A 17643-nucleotide genomic window follows, 5' to 3' on the forward strand; every position below is an offset into this window, starting at 1 on the left:
CCCAAACAGAACAGAAAACTAAACAAACAAAACACAACTGGGCACATCATAGGCAATCTTCTGCAAGCTAAAAACAGACTGACAATCTTTGTATACCTAGAAAAACAGACATAATACTTCCAAATAAGCATCAAAAAGACTAATGACGGACATTTCAACAGGAACTATGGAAGTCAGAAAATGAAAGATTAACATTTGAAAGCACTAAAGGAAAACAAACAAACCCTGCAAACTGATAGTTTATATCCAGTAAAAAATCCCTCAAAATCGAAGGAGAAGTAAAGATGTTTACAGTTAAACACAGCTGAGAGAACTTGTTGCCAGCAGATCTCCACTACAAGAAACATTTCTGGGAGTTCTGAAGGAAAATGATCCCAGATGGAAGCACATAACTGCAAAATGGAATGAGAGCACTTGAAGATGTAAACATGGAAAACTAGAAATGAGCCTGGAGTGGGAACGTGACCCATGGATGGTATGCTGCCGCCAGGTTGCAGTGAGCTGCACCAGAAGGTGACCTTGGGGATGACCCGCTGCCTAGAATCTTCCCCAGGTGTGACAGAAGTCACTACTATAGAAAAGCCACCTGCCAAGTGTCATAGGATTTCCTCAGGGGAACAAAAACAATAACCATGTGCTACCTGAGAATGTGATGCATATTTATCTGATGACCAGTGGCCTGCACATGACATGGAATGTGAAGCTGGATGAGCACACTATTCCACTGGGCAGCATGGCAAGTGACTGCATCGCAAACCTGACTCAACCCAACCAGTCTTCTGAGTATTCAACCCCCTAGTGCACCAACTCTGGCAGACCTGGAAGTTGATGCACCTGAAGCTGGTGAGAACCAGCGAGAAAAAACTCACTTTGATTCTCCCAGTGTGGTTTTTGAGCAGGATCCTTGCAATATGAATGAGGAGGTTTGCCTCATCTACAAAAGAGGAAAACTAACATTCATGAGACCCTGAGATCTGGTTCCTGGATAGAGCATTATCCTGCATTTTCTCACAAATACCTTTACCACTTACTCTCGCCTTATTATCATGCACCTGGGCTTGCCGCAGTGGTAATATGCCTTCCCCAGCTATGGCATTAGTTCACAGGCCAAAAATTGGTTCAACATGTATAAACCTATCACCTACAACCCAAACCTCCTTGCAGAAGGGACCAATTCCTTTGCGAACAAGCTGGATCCCAGAAAAGTATTCAAAAGCAAGAAAAACACCTTACTCCCTAAAAACAAAGGGCTTATCCAGCCTGCAGGTGGCCAGAAAGGGCCCTCAGGTCCTCCCTCCTCCTCTAAATCCTCTTTCAGCCCTGGAAACCCTGTCCAAAAATGAGCATCCCCACCAGCCCCACGGTGATGATTTCCATGGACAGATGGCCCAAGCCTCAGATTCTGCATGTGGCACCACAGGCCTTTTCCTATATAAGTGAAGCCAAATCCTAGGCCTTTTACTCCCACTGTCATTAGCCAGGAGTTCAAGGGCATAGTCAGGTCTCCCTTATCCTTTCCCAGCCCCTGCCTCTGAAAACTGTGGAGAGGGGCACCTCGTTGGCTTAGTCATTAAATGCCTGCCTTTGGCTTAGGGCATGAGCCCAGGGTCCTGGGATAGAGACCTGCATCGGGCTCCCTACTGTGTGGCAGGAAGCCTGCTTATCCCTCTCCCACTCCCCCTGCTTGTGTTCTTTCTCTTGCTGTGTCTCTTTCTGTCAAATAAATAAATAAAATCTTAAAAAAAAAAAAAAAGTTGAAAGCTGTGGAGAGTTTCAGAACTTGTCTAAGTAACTAAGTAGATCTGTTAAGAACTTTCCTCTCTTTCCACCCCCAACCCTCTACACCCTTCAGCGTGATTAGAGAAATCACCCAGAAAAACCATTGGTTTTGAGCCATGAGGCATTAACTGTGCTGTTCAACTGGTAACCACTGGCCACCCATGGCATATTTAAACTATATTAAAAGTTCAGTCCTTCAACTACATTAGCTAGTGTTAACCACTTATGTGGTTAGTAGATTCTATATTAGACAACACAGACCTAATTGAACATTTCCATCATCACAGAAAGTTGTGTTGGGCAGCACTGCATTAGAATATTTTCATACTGCCCTTTCTCAGTTTGTTTTTGTTAGAGAATGGAGATTCCTTAACCTGATGGTTCATAATGTTCCATAAAATTCTTAAAGATACAATCGTATATGTTCTTTTTATTTTTATTTTAAGGAATTCTTACTCTACTCCTTTTTCAGTTTCCTGTAGTTTGTTTTTTCCAGTAAATAACAGAACAAAACAAAAACCTACAAAATTATAAATGAACATTCTGTTTAAAACCATTAACTATTATATCTTATGCATATAAAATCTTATATTTAAAATATAGGAAATTGATGGCACCAAAGGTGTTTTGGTTAATGGAATTAAACTATTTTAGTTTCTTGTATGCTTTGGGAAGTATTATAACTCACCATGTAGAATTCATATGGTGATATTAAGAGTAATCAATGAAATAACAAATATATATATATATATATATATATCTAGAAAACCAATAGAGGAAAGAAGGAATAAAAAATGGAACGATGATTAATCCAAAGGAAGGCCAGAAAAGAGAAATGAAGAAACAAAAATGAAACAATTAGAAAACCATGATAAGATGGTTGACTTAATCTCAAACATCTCAGTCACAGTAAATGACTAAGTACTCCAGTTAAAGGGAGAATGGCCAGATTAGATTAACAAACAAACAAAAAAAATCAAATAAAAATTTAAAATCTAATGCAATACTATTTACAGGAGACATACTTTATATATAGTTACAAATATCTGAAAGCAGAAAAAGGTGAAAACACGTAACATGCAATGAAAAATCAAAATAAAGCTGTTGTAGCTTATCAATAGAAGAGAAAGAAGACTGACAAGAGTAAACAAAGTGTATGAGGAACATTTCACAGTAATAAAAGGTTAACTTAATCAACAGGAGGAAATAACAATTATAAATGTTTACACATCTATTAAAAAGCTTAATACTTTGAAGAAAAAGCATAACTAAAAAGAGAAATACAAATCTTGTAATTTGATATTTTAAAACTTTTTAGTAAATGAACAAGAAAAAATACAAGACCTAGGAAATTTAAACAACTGAATGAACACTACACCCAACCTAATCAGAATAAACATTTTCAAGTGCATTTGAAATATTTAACAAATGGACCATTTGCTAATCTAAGTAGGTAATGTACATAGGTACATTCCAAGGAATTGGAATCCTAAGGAGTATATTCTTTGAATACAAGAGAAACTAGAAATCAACATAAGATTATTGGAAAGTCTCTAAGTGTTTTGAAATTAAACACACACTACTATATAACAGATGTGTCAAAAAAATCACAATGAATTATATTTTAAATTGAATGAAAAAAATCTGACATATCAGAAATTCTGAGATGCATTTAAAATGGTGGCCAAAGGGAAATTTTTAGCTCTAAATTAGTATATTGAGAACAAGGGTTGAAAATCAAGGTTCCAATCTACTATCTCGAGAAACTAGAAAATTAACTATGAATTAAACATATTTAAATATTCCTTTAAAAGTAGAAGGAAGTTAATAAAGATAACAGTAATTAAAATTTCAAAAGGCAGACATAATTTTTTAAAAAATATTCTATTTATTTATTTATTTATTTATTTATTTATTTGAAAGAGAACAAGAGCAAGAATGAGAGAATGAGAGAGAGAGAGAAAGCACGTACCAGCAGGGGGAATGGCAGAGGGAGAGGGAGAAGCAGCAGAGCCCAAAGCAGATGCGGGGCTAGATCCCAGGACCCTGGGGTCATAACCTGAGCTAAAGACAGACACTTAACTGTTTGAGCCACCAAGGCACCCCAAAAAGCAGACATAATTTTAAAGAAAATAAACACAGGAAAAATTTTTTCTCAATAAAGATTAATGAAGTATTTTGTTAATAGCAAGATAGTAAAGAAAGATAAAGGATAGAAATTATCAATATCATAAGTAATAAAACCCAGATATTACAAATCCTAAAGATACTGAAAACAGAATTAATGTTTATTAACAAATTAATACTAATAAATTTTTAAGTTAGATAAAATAAGCAAATACCTTTAAAACCACATATGACAAAACATGAATAACTCTATCATTTGAGGAGTCCAGGGCAAAATGAGGAGTTTCTTTGTTCAAACATTAATAAAAAATTTAAAGATGGTGACAATAAAGCATTAAATTTTGTGTAAGACATTTATAAGTGGATATGACTTCATAGGCTCTATGCCCATGAAGCTGGCCTTGCTTCCAAAACTGGCATAAAAATAGAAATTCTGATCATTCCTATACCCATTAAAGAAACTAAAGCCACAATTTTCAGCTTTCCAGAGATTTAACATGGAATAATCTCAATTAGCAAAATCACTTCCAGCAAATAATTAAAATAGAACACTTCATATTTTTTGTTTCTCAATAGGTAATAATTGGTATTGCATTGCAAAGAAGAAAAATTACAAGCCAATTTCTTCCTTGTGAATAGATGCACAAAACTTGAACATATATTATCAAATCAAATCCAGCAATATATAATACTTTATGACTAAGTGAAGTGTATTTCAGTGGCATAAGATAGTTTTCAACATAAGAAAAATCAATAATTGTAACTGACCACATTAACAAAATAAGTGACAAAAATCATACAATCATCTAAAGAGATGCAGAGAAGGCATTTGATAAAATTGAATGTCAATTCAATGACAATGATGAAAAAAAATAATCTCAACAAATAGGAATAGAAGAGATCCTCTTTCATCTGCAAAGCATGTCTACAAAAACCTATGGTTAACATGGTAACTAATAACGAAATATTGAACATTTTCCCTATGAGGGTGGAATAAGACAAATTGGTCCAATGCCATCAAGTCTATTCAAGTTTTATTGGAACTCCCAAACACTGTAAAAACTCAAGAGAAGAACATAAATTCTATAAAGACTGGATAGAAAAAAGTAAAACCATCATAATTTTCAGTAACATATTTGAGTATCTAGAAAATATAAAGGAGCCTACAAATGATTAGAATTTATAAGTGAAGTTAACAAGGTCACTGGATACAAGATCAATATTAAAAATAAATTGTATTTCTACATTCCAGGAATAAGGAATTAGAAAATGAGATATAGAGTTACATATAGGAGTTTCCAAGAAATTAGATGCTTAGGAATAAATGTAACACGACTGAAAACTACAGCCATTGCTAAGAAAAATTAAAGAAGACCTAAATAAACAGTGATGAATCAATTGGATACCCATTGGGGGGAAAAATGAATCTGAACCCCTATCTTATGCTGTAAACAAAAATCAACTGGAAATAGGGCATACACTGAAATGTGAATGGTAAGCTATAAAGCTCTCAGGAAAAAATGTAGGAGAATACCATCAGGACCTTGGGGTAGTTAAAGGATATAGGAATGAAAAACACACTATAAAAGATAAGTGGTGAATTGGTGAACTTTATAAAAATTAAGATGTTCTATTCATCAAAAGAGATTTTACAAATAAAAAGTAAACCGAACACTGGAAAAAGTTATTTTTAGTGCATATATCACACAAACAACACATATGCAAGCTATAAAAAAATTCTAACATATCAATAGGGAAAAAGCAATAAAAAAATAATGGGACAGAAATATCAACAGACTCTGTATAAAAAAGAATGTACAAATTGCAGGTAAGCATATGAAAAGGCGATCAACAGAATTAGCCATCAGGAATACATTTGAAAGCCATAATAAAATACTACTACACACCCACAAGCCTGACTAAAATTAAAAGAACTAAGAATATCTAGTGTTGGCAAGGATGTATTGGAACTCTGGCTATCATATATTGCTGGAAGGAGTGTAAACTGATAGAATCATTTTGGGCAATTCTTTGGCAGAATCTACTAATGCTGCTCATGTGTGTACCCATATTACCCAGCAATTATACTTCTAAGTATGCATGCAACAGAAATATTGCATATGCCTATCAAAAGCTGTGTAAAAAGTGGTCATTTTACATTTATTCATAATAGTACGAATCTAGAAACATTTCAATTGTCCAACTTGATAGTGAATAAATAATACCAAACTGTCTAATGGTATATAGATGGTACCTAGTAATGGGGGAAAAAAAACCAACACAACTACTAAACACATTATATCTAGCAGATATAATATTGAGGCAAAAAACATATATATTGTCTAGTTTCATTTATTCATGGTCAAGAATAGGCTAAACGAATCTATTGTGATAAAGATCAGAAGTGTAGTTACTCTTTATTTTGATAAAGGTCAGAAGAAAGTGTATTGACCTTAAAAAGAAATGAGGTAGACTTCTGGGCTGGTGATAATAGTCTATATCTCAATCTGGATGGTGGTTATGTAGGGAAATAAATTAGTAAAAAATGACTTTTTTGTACTTCACTGTGTGTTAAAACTCAGTTTCAAAAAGCATTCAAACTTGAGATTTGCAAGATGAGAAGTTAGAACCGATTCCAAGGGCTTTTGTTGTTGTTGTTCGGTTTGTTTTTTATTTTTGGCCTACAATTTGGAAGGATAGCATTGTCATTAATTGAGATAGGGAATGGTATGGATGGAACATTTATTATAAGTTAGATTGAAAGTTCACGTTAGGCATACTGAGTTTGAAATACCTATTAGATCTCCAATTCAATGTGTACTTGGTAATAGAGGCCTGGTGTTTAGGAGCAAACTGTCTAATGGTATATAGATGACATTTTTAGCCTTTAGACTGGATGCCATCACGAAAGGAATAAAGTAGATAGCAAATATTAGCAAGGATGGATCTCTGGTGTGCTGTCATGTCAAAGAGTGGGAAGAAGGGAAATGCAATGCAAGGTAATGGAAACTGAGAAGGTGCAACTGAGTGTTATGTCCTAGAAACCAAATAATGAAAGTGTATCAAGGAGATGAACATGATTAGCTTCATTAGATGTCATTCATAAGTAAGAGGAGCAATGAGAATTGAATATTAGTTAGCAACATGGATACTACTGATGACCTTAGAAAAAGCAGTTTTAAGTGACATAGAGGGAATGCAAATCTGAATGGAGTAAATCTGAAAGACATGTGTTTCAAGGAGTTGTAATGCAAAGGAGAGTGAGGGAAAAGTTATGCCACCCAGAAATGGGATGTAGCATTTTCCTTTTTTTATATGTTAGGAGAAATGACAGATATGTATATGCTGAGGGGAATGATCTAATAAAGAGCTGATACAGGAAATAAAGAAAATTTGACAAAGCTGTATTTTTGGGTAGGCAACAGCAGACGGGATTTAGAGCACAAGGGGGGAGATTTGTCTCCAACTGGCTCGTGGGTAGTTGGTCTGGAGTAACATACAGAAAAGCAAAGTATGTGAGTGCAGATACTTGTAAGTGAGGAAATATGCTGTGGTTGTAGTCTGTGGAAGTTCTCTTCCAGTTGCTTAATTTTCTCAGTAAGGAAGCATATCATCAGCTGGAAGTGAGGAAAGGAGAGGAAGTTTAAGTGGTTTCAGGAAAGTACAGAAGATAAGCAATGGTCCTCCAAGAGAAGAGGGGGGTGGCTAGACTTTGACATGCATCTTGATGGTCTGATAGCATTCATGGCTCACCTGAAGTGTGTGGTCATGAATATGGTTTTGAATTTTTCTACAGTTATTACCAGCTCATGGGGTTTATATAAAGCAAGAGGAGAGATTAAACTGAGTAGTGATTTTTTTGGAAGTTAGCACAACACTCAGTTTCACAGGATAGAGTTATGGAACTGAGAGAAGAACAGATGCAGGATATATGGAAGGGCACGACTATAACTACTATCTATGAAACTTAAAATAGATGAAGAAAGGAGAAAAAAGCATTAAGTGGAGAAAGAGGGAAGTGTGGTAGGATCAGTTGACTCAGTCTATTGTAAATTGCTGTTGAAATATATTGCTGGGAAGGAAGATAATAAGGATTAGAACAGAAATAATCGATGTAGAAACTAAACAACAACAACAACAGAACAGATCAATGAAACCAGAAGCTGTTTCTTTGAAAAAAAATCAATAAAATTGATAAGCCTCTAGCCAGACTTATCATGAAAAAAAGAGAAAGAACTCAAATAAATAAAATCAAAATAAAATCACAAATGAGAGAGGAGAAATAACAACCAACACCACACAAGTACAATCATAAGAAATTATTATGAAAAACTATATGCTGGGGCACCTTGGTGGCACAGCTGGTTGAGCATCCAACTCTTGGTTTCAGTCCAAGTTGTGTCCTAATAGTTGTAAGATCAAGCCCCAAGTCAGGCTTAGCATGGAGTCTGCTTGAGAGTCTCTTTCTTGCCCTCTCCCTCTGCCCTTCCTGCTCACGCTCTCTCTCTCTCTCAAATAAATAATCATAAAAAAGGAGAGAAAAGCTATATGCCAACAAATTGGACAACTTCTTAGAAGAAATGGATAAGTTCATATAAACATATAATCTATCAAAATTGAAATGGGAAGAAATAGAAAATTTGAACAGAACTAATAACAATATCCAGCAAGGAAACTGAGTCAGTAATCAAGAAAGTCCCCAAAAAACAAAAGTTCAGGATCAGATGGCTTTACAGGTTAATTCTACCAAACATTTAAAGAAGGTTTAACTCCTGCACTTCTTTAAACTATTCCAAAAATAAGAAAAGGAAGGAAAACTTTGAAATTGATTCTGTGAGAACAGCTTTACTTTAATACCAAAACCTGATGAAAAAAAAAAAAAAAACCACTAAAAAAGAGAACTACAGGTCAATATCTTTGACGAACAAAAATGTAAAAATTCTCAATAAAATACTAGCAAACCAAATTGAACAATATTATTTAAAAAAATTATTCACCACAATCAAATGGGATTTATTCCTAGGTTGTTAGGGTGGTTCAATATTTGCAAATCAATCAGTGTGATCCATCACATTAATAAGAGAAAAGATAAGAACCATAGGATCATTTCAATTAGATGCAGAAAAAGTATTTGACAAAGCATAACATCCATTCATGATAAAAATTCACAATAAAGTATGTTAAGAAGGAACATACCTCAACACAATAAAGGCCATCTGTGAAAACCCCACAGCAAATATCATCCTTAAAGAACTGAGAAACTTTCCTATAAGGTCAGGTACAAGACACGATGTCTACTCTCACCACTTTTATTCCACATGGTACTTAGAGTCCTAGTCACAGCAATCAAACAACAAAAAGAAATAAAAGCTATCCAAATCGGTAAGAAAGAAGTAAAACTTTTACTGTTTGCAGATGATACTGCAAATAGGAAACCCAAAAGACTACCAAAAACTCCTAGAACTGGTAGATGAATTTGATAAAGTCACAGGATACAAAATCAATGTACAGAAATCTATTGCATTTCTATACACCAATATTGAAACAGCAAAAGAGAATTAAGAAAACAATCCTATTTACAATTGCACACAAATTTATAAGATACCTAGGAATAAACTTACCCAAAGAGGTGAAAGACCTGTATTCTGAAACTATAGAACACTGATGAAAGACACTGAAGGCTACTCAGAGAAGTTGGAAAATGGAAAGACATTCCATGCTCATGGATTGGAAGAACAAATATTGTTAAAATGTCTATACTACCTAAAGCAATTTACACATTTAATGCAATCCCCATCAAAATACTAACAGCATTTTTCAGAGAACAAACAATTCTAAAATTTGTGTGGAACCACAAAAGACCCCGAATAGCCAAAGCAACCCTGAAAAAGAAAAGCAAAGTGGGAGGCATCACAATTCCAAACGTCAAGTTATAATACAAAGCTGGAGCGATCAAAACAGTTTGATATTGGCACAAAAAGAGACACACAGATCAGTAGAACAGCATATAAAATTCAGAAGTAAACCCACAATTATATGGTCAATTAATCTTTGACAAAGCAGGAAAGAATATGCAATGGGGAAAAGACAGTCTCTTTAATCCATGGTGTTGGGAAAACTGGACAGCAACATGCAGAAGAATGAAATCAGACCACTTTCTTAAACTGTACACAAAAATAATTTGCAAAAATTCAAGATGGACTAAAGACCTAAACATGAGACCCAAAACCATAAAAATTCTAGAAGACTACACAGGCAGTAACTTTTTGACAGCAGCTGTAGCAACTTTTTTCTAGATAGGTCTCCTGAGGTAAGGGGAACAAAGCAAAAATGGACTATTGGGACTTCATCAAAATAAAAACCCTCTGCACAATGAAGGAAACAATCAACAAAACTAAAAGACAACTGAAGGAATGGGAGAAGATATTTGCAAATGACATATCCAAAATACATAAGGAACTTCAAAGCTAAACAAAAAACCACAATAATCTAAACCAAAATAATAATTCAAAATAGGCAGAATAGACATTTCCCCAAAGGAGACACACAGATGGCCAAAAGATATTCATCATCATTTATCATCAGGGAAATGCAAATCAAAACTATAATGAGATAACCCCCTCACCTGTCAGAATGATTAAAATCAACAACATAAAAAACAACAGGAGTTGGCAAGGATGTGGAGAGAGGAACCTTTGTGTACTGCAGGGCATGCAAACTGGAGCAGCCGTTCTGGAGAACAGTACGGAGATTCCTCAAAAAAGTAAAATTAGATTCACCTTATGACGCAACAATTACATCACCGGGTATTTACCAAAAGAATATAAGAAAACTAATTCAAAGGGATATATATGCACTCTTATGTTTATAGCAGCATTATTTACAATAGCCAAATTATGGAAGCAGCCCAAGTGTTTATCACCAGATGAACAGATAAAGAAGAGGAGGTATAAACATACACAATGGAATAATATTAAGTCAGCAAAACAAACGAAATCTTGCCATTTGCAACTACTTGGATGGAGCTAGAGAGTACAATGTTAAGCGAAAATAAGTCAGAGAAAGACAAATACCACATGATTTCACTAATATGTGGAATTTAAGAAAGAAAACAAAAGAATGAGATAAAAAAGAGACAAACCAAAAAACCAGACTCATAACTATGGAGAACAAACTGATGGTTACCAGAGGGGAGAGGGGTGAGGAATGGGTTAAGTAGGTTATGGGAATTAAGGAGTGTCATTGTCATGATGAGCACAGGGTGATGTATGGAAGTGTTGAATCACTAGATCGTACACCTGAAACAAATAGAACACTGTAAGCTAACTGGAATTAAAATAAAAGCTTGAAAAAAAAGAAATATATTGCTGGTATTTTCCCCTGACAATTATTTTGCCTGAAGCCCCAGAAGGTTTTTAATCTAAGAGCCTATTAACTTTACCAGGTAATGTACCATAATTGACCAAAATTTAAATTTCATAGTGTTTTTCTTGTTGTGACAAATATTTATACACATATGCTACTTGCCTTGCTTGTTTTCTGTATCTAGAGTTTTTCTTTTGAATGCTTTTCTCTCTTTCCCTCTCTTGTATTTTGTCTATGTTCTCTTGGCTCTTTTCACTCCTTATTCAAATGTTCCTTATTTTACTACTGGAGCTATTTTCTGTTGAATAGTTTGTAACTCTCTTTATTTCTAAAATGCCCCCCCCCCCCCACAATTTCTTTCCTGAGTTTGGCCAGTTCTATTTTTTCCAACTTTCTCCATTTTGTCATTTCTATTCTTTCTTATTCTTATTCAAGCCATTTCTTATTTTTTCTGTCTTTGTTTTTATGGTGTATTCTCTAATCTGCCATTTCTAGTTTAGTTTTATGGTCTTCATATCTGAGTCCTGAGTTACAATTTTTCTCTGCTACATTTTTAGGAATATTTTCACCCAATGAAAAATTACATCTTCCTTTCTTTATATTATAGCCTAATGAGGATGTTGTCTGACTTTCTGATCACTTTTTTTTTTTTTTTAAAGATTTTATTTATTTATTTGACAGACAGAGATCACAAGCAGGCAGAGAGGCAGGCTGAAAGAGAGAGAGGAAGAAGCAGGCTCCCTGCCCAGCAGAGAGCCCGATGTGGGACTCGATCCCAGGACCCCGGGATCATGACCCGAGCCGAAGGCAGCGGCCCAACCCACTGAGCCACCCAGGCGCCCCCTGATCACTTTTTATATGTCTTGGATTCTCCTAAGTCAGCAACCACCCACATCCCTATGGTGAACTATGAGGGGTCTGGGTACTTATTAGGTTTCTTAGTTCAAGAACATACTCTTCTGTTGGTACTCAGAAGTATAAAGTCTGCAGTAAATGAGAACCTTTTTGCATGATGATGTGTCTTCTACTTTCTGTGACTCTTTTACTTTCTGAGATTCTTGCTTTCCATCGTTTTCTTCCTTCCTCCATTCACTGTCAGATCATCAAAGAAGATCTAATTTGGGCTGTCACACTGCCAACCTAAGCACTGCCTTCTCCAGATTGCCACCTCTGGTTCTACAACTTCCTACCTCTTCTCTCTCCCAACTCCTTCCATGGCTGTGGCTTTGATCCATGGGGCCTCAGACTCCCGTTGAGGTAAAGCCCTCTTTTGTTTGGGGGGGGGGGTAACATTATCATATTTCACCAACTGCAGGATCATACTACACAGTTTTCCTGCTTAATCTTCATATTATTTTCCCCAGTTATAAGTACGTGAACATTTGTGTGTTCCCTTTCTCTTAATTTTGCTCTACATGTGAGTTGTGAGTGGAATTACCAGATCTTTTTATGGATCTGTACAGTCCCCTTTGGAGTGTAAATCAAATCATCCACCTTCGGAGGGTGTGTGGAGACATTACTATTACTACTTAAGTATCCAGGATGATCCTAGGGAAATCTGAAGTCCAAAATATTATGTTAAAACTAAAATAATATTTTAAATTTTAAAAAACCATAGATTATTTTCCTTTTCTCCTTTTTAAATCTACTTTTTTATATTCATATCGCTTAATGCTTGCAGAATATAAATTATATGTTGACACTACCTTCAGAGCCTAAGATCCTTAACCCATGAATGCTTTTGTAACTTTAGCTTATTTAGCATTTGATGCTAATAGATTTTTCAGCAAAGACATAAATTGATGTAGTCCTAGACTAGAGCTTTGCATTAGAGGCCAGCAGTTCCCTTCTGAGACTAAAATGGAGGTTAATCTTCTATTAATCTTACATGTTTTGCTTAGACAATTCTTTTGATATTTGATACTGAAGAGGTCTGCCCTTTGTTCTTAGCCATCCTCTTCAGGAAATTTCTCATCTGAATCACAGCACTATAATTCTCATGACAAACTGATATTCTGCATTGTGTTTTAAAGCTAATCTTTTCAGGTAACTTTTACTTGTAAAACATGGTTTTTGTTTTTGTTTTTGTTTTTGTTTTTTACAAGAATAAAAAAATCGTGGAGTTGTTCAGCTGTAATTTTTAAATATATTCTTAGTCCTTTTATATTCCTTGAATTTACTGGAGCTAGATGAATGATGGTATATCACCAGTTTAATTTTTACCTGCTAAAAACAAACTTTTGTCTCAAATATATTCTACAATTTTAAGTGAACAACCAAAGCTATTTACAACTTTTTAACAAATATCCTGTCTATAATAAAATATGGTAAAATGTTATTTTTTAAAATCAACCTTTTATATGTAAATGTCACTTCTCATAACTAATAATCAAGACTAGCTTAATATTAAGTGTTATGCTTCAAGGAGACAATTATCTTTTAAATCAGGATATTTCTAAGTTGAGTTAATAGTCCCAAGACATATTAAAGTATTTAACTACTAAAGGCCAGGTATTTATTCTTCTTTAAAAATGGACAAATGGTTATTTCTTGACTTTCTTTTCTTAGGCTTTGTGTAAATTTTTATAATAATATTGCAGTGTTTTATTTCTTTTTAAAAGTAATTTCTTCACTATTTGGATATGTTTGTTCTTTAATTTTAGAATCTGCTTTGCATCTTAAAAATAACCCCATACCATTAAGTGGATTTGCATAATATATACATAAATAACATAAAGGGTACAATTACGGTCATATTTCCATCTTCTTTATTTTATCAAATCATATTATGATGTTTTTCTAGAACCTACCATCAACACAGGTGGAAGGTCCAACACCAATCTATGAAAATTCTTTCCCTTAACTTGGGATAATTTAAGATTATTGGGAGCTGACAAACTTCTTCAGTCACATATGATAGCTCTAGACATTCAACTTTAGAGTCAGGGAGAAGTCGCCTCCCTGTCCACAGTACCTATTTATCCTTTTATGGAACAGGACGGACTGTCAGCAAACATCTGCACTCTGCTATGCTTCTTTGGGGTGTAATGGGGTTATTTTGCTTAGCCACTTGACCAAATCAACTGCTCCTACAAAGGACGTAGGCACCCCTTGAATCCATATCCTGCTTACTAATGTTGGAGTCAGGAATATTCCTTACTCAGCCACACCCAGGCCTTACTGACTCACAGTCACCTTCTTTGGAAGGTGTTCCCTAAAGGTGTTATGTGAAAAGAATCAGGCATGTTTCAATTGGTATGTGTGTAACCCTTGCCCTTTCGCCTGTGCCAGTAATTCCTCAGGATTCCATAATTTATTACACTCTATGGAAATAAAAGGCTAAAAAATTATTTCCTGTAATGTAATCTAACATTCCAAAAATAGCTACTATAAATCCATGGATCTCACTTCCTTTTAGGGAAGACAATCCTAATATCAACCCCTGTTTCTTTCAAAGATGAGCTACATTGACTATCTTAAAGATGAAGATCTTTCCTTTGGATCTTTTTTGTTAGGTGTTATATTAGAATAACAAAGAAAAAAACCCATTCCTTAGTGCATCATGATTCATTTAAATCTTTTTTATTTAAAATTGTTTCCATTTTAAAAAAAGTTTTGTTGTTTGTATTAGTGGAAATGTTTTAAAAAACATATACTCTAACCCATAATTATTATTAAATAGAAAAGCTATGATTTGGGGACCAGTTATTTTCTGATTAATCAAATATTAAATCTTTTTTAACCAAAATAATATAACAGATGAGTTTTAAAGTTTTTCCACAGAGTGAATCATAAAATTTGCAAATAATAATTATATCTCCTGTTGCCAATAGCTAAACAACTTATTCTTTTCCTTGCCTTGTTGCATTGGCTAACATTTTCAGAAACAGTGATACATAATAGTGAGGAAAGTACTTTTGTTCATTTCTGACTTTTATCAATATACCTTTTGTGTTTTATAGTTAATGATGCCATTGACTACAGGTTTGAAATTAGTATTATTTATCAGATTAATGAAGTATAATCATTTTTCTCATTTACTAGATTTTCCTTATATCAAGAATACATCATGGATCTAGTTATACAGATATTCAGCATGTAAATATGACATTTTTCTTTGATATGACAGATTATCTAATAGATTGAAACAGGGTCTCCTACTACTCCACCATCTTGCCCCTCCTCCTAATAGATATATCAATATAGGCTTATTTATAAATTCTAAAACATAAGCCTTATATGAATAGTAAAACTTAAATGTCATGCTGAATTCAATTTGATAATTTTTTTAAAAGATTTTATTTATTTGTTTGACACAGAGAGAGAGAGAGAGACAGAACAAGCGTGGGAGCAACAGAGAGAGAGAGAGGGAGAAGCAGGCTCCCTGAGCAGGCTCAACAGGGAGCCTGACATGGGGCTTGATCCCAGGACCCTGGGATCATGAGCTGCGCCGAAGGCAGATGCTTAACTGACTGAGCCACTCAGCCACCCCAATTGGATCATTTTTATAAACATTTGGTCTAAATTCTGTTTTTCTAATGCTCTGTCATATTTTGGCATTATTATACCAGACCAAAAAAAAATGTTCTAAAATATTCTATTGTTTTTCTGTGCTATGGTTTTTAAAACCACATTATAAGGTTTATTTATTTATTTATTTAGGTTTTTGGAGGATTTTAATAACTCATACCTTAAATTGTCTAAGCCTAGCACTCTGTTAAAGGAAGTTCTTTGACTTTTTCTATTTTATTTATGACTTTTAATTTACTCAAGCTTTCTGTATCTTCTTGGGTTGTTTTAGTAATCAAAATTTTCCTATAAAGTAATATTACCATCTAATCAAAGCAAGACAACCAATTTTAAGTACTGATTATCATTTAAACAACATTCTTTGAAAAAGACACAGTTAAGTTAGTTGTCAGCAATAAAAAGTTAACTAGAAAATCACTTTTGTTTGGAAATTTAGGAAAACACTCATGGATCAGAAAGAAATCATTTTAAATTAGAAAATATTTTGAAATGAATAATGATGAAAATATTACTTATCAAAACATGTAGAAGGCAACTAAGAAGTACTTAGGAAAAAAAGGTTAGTATTGAATTCATGTGTTAGAAAATATGAAAGGCTTAACAAGTTGAGCATCCAAATTAAGGATTGAGGATTGGTGTCAAAGTAATCTTGAGAGAGATAAACAGAGCTGGAAGTATCACCATCCCAGACTTCAAGATATACTACAAAGACACAGTAATCAAAAGAGTATGGTACTAGCACAATGGATCAGGATCAATGGTACAGGACAGAGAGCATAAAAGAAACCCCATACTTACATGGTTAATTAATCAATGACAAAGGAATTAAGAATATACAATAGGGAAAAGACAATCTTCAATAAATGGTGCTGGGAAAACTGGACAGCCATATATAAAAGAATGAAACTGGAACTCTTTCTTATACTATACACAAAAATGGATTAAGGACCTAAATCTAAGACTTGAAACCATAAAACTCCTTAAAGAAAGCATAGGGAGTAATCTCTGGACATTGGCCTTAAAAACATTCTTCTGTGTATGTCCTCTCAGGCAAAGGAAATAAAAGCAAAAATAAACTATTGGGACTACACCAAAATAAAAAGTTTTTGAACAGTGAAGGAAACTACCAACAACATAAAAAGGAAATCTACTGAGTGAAAGAACATATTTGCAAATAATATATGTAATAAGGGGCTAATATCTAAATATATAAAGAACTTCTACAACTTAACACCTTAAAAAAAAAATTCAATTAAAACCAAAGAACCTGAATAGACATTTTTCTAAAGAAAAATTCAGATGGTCAAAAAACACATGAAAAGATGCTCAACATCACTCATCATCCAGGAAATACAAATCAAAATCACAATGAGATATCATCTCATACCTGTCAGAATGGCTAAAATAAAATAATAATAATAACAACTGTTAATGAGAATGTGGGGGAAAAAAGGAACCCTCATGCACTGCTGGTGGGCAAATAAACTGGTGCAACCACTGTGGAAAATAGTACAGAGGATCCTCAAAAAATTAAAATTTCTACTCTTGCACATTTACCCCCCCCAAAAAAAACCACACTAATTTGAAAAAATATATGCACCCTCATGTTTCTTGCAGCATTATCTAAAATAACCAATATATGCAAGCAACCAATAGATGAATAAATAAAGAAGATGTGGTATACATATACAATGTAATGTTACTCAACCATAAAAAGAATGAGACCTTGCCATTTGCCACAAAACAGAGGGACCTAGGAAGTACAGTGCTAAGTGAAAAAAGGCAGATGAGAAAGACAAAGGCCATCTGATTTCACTTACATGTGAAATGTAAAAAGCAAGA

The 17643-nt window shown here is 34.2% G+C and overlaps 1 protein-coding gene and 1 pseudogene across 2 annotated transcripts in view; both read left to right on the top strand.

Moving 5' to 3' along the window:
• Nucleotides 1-17643, top strand: part of TFPI2 (tissue factor pathway inhibitor 2) — a 139383-nt gene that overhangs the window by 10641 nt on the left and 111099 nt on the right. The gene's annotated exons all lie outside the window — the stretch shown is intronic.
• Nucleotides 469-1683, top strand: LOC132015086 (tubulin polyglutamylase complex subunit 2-like; annotated as a pseudogene).

This window comes from Mustela nigripes, chromosome 4 (genome assembly GCF_022355385.1).
Source record: "Mustela nigripes isolate SB6536 chromosome 4, MUSNIG.SB6536, whole genome shotgun sequence".
Lineage (NCBI taxonomy): Eukaryota > Metazoa > Chordata > Mammalia > Carnivora > Mustelidae > Mustela > Mustela nigripes.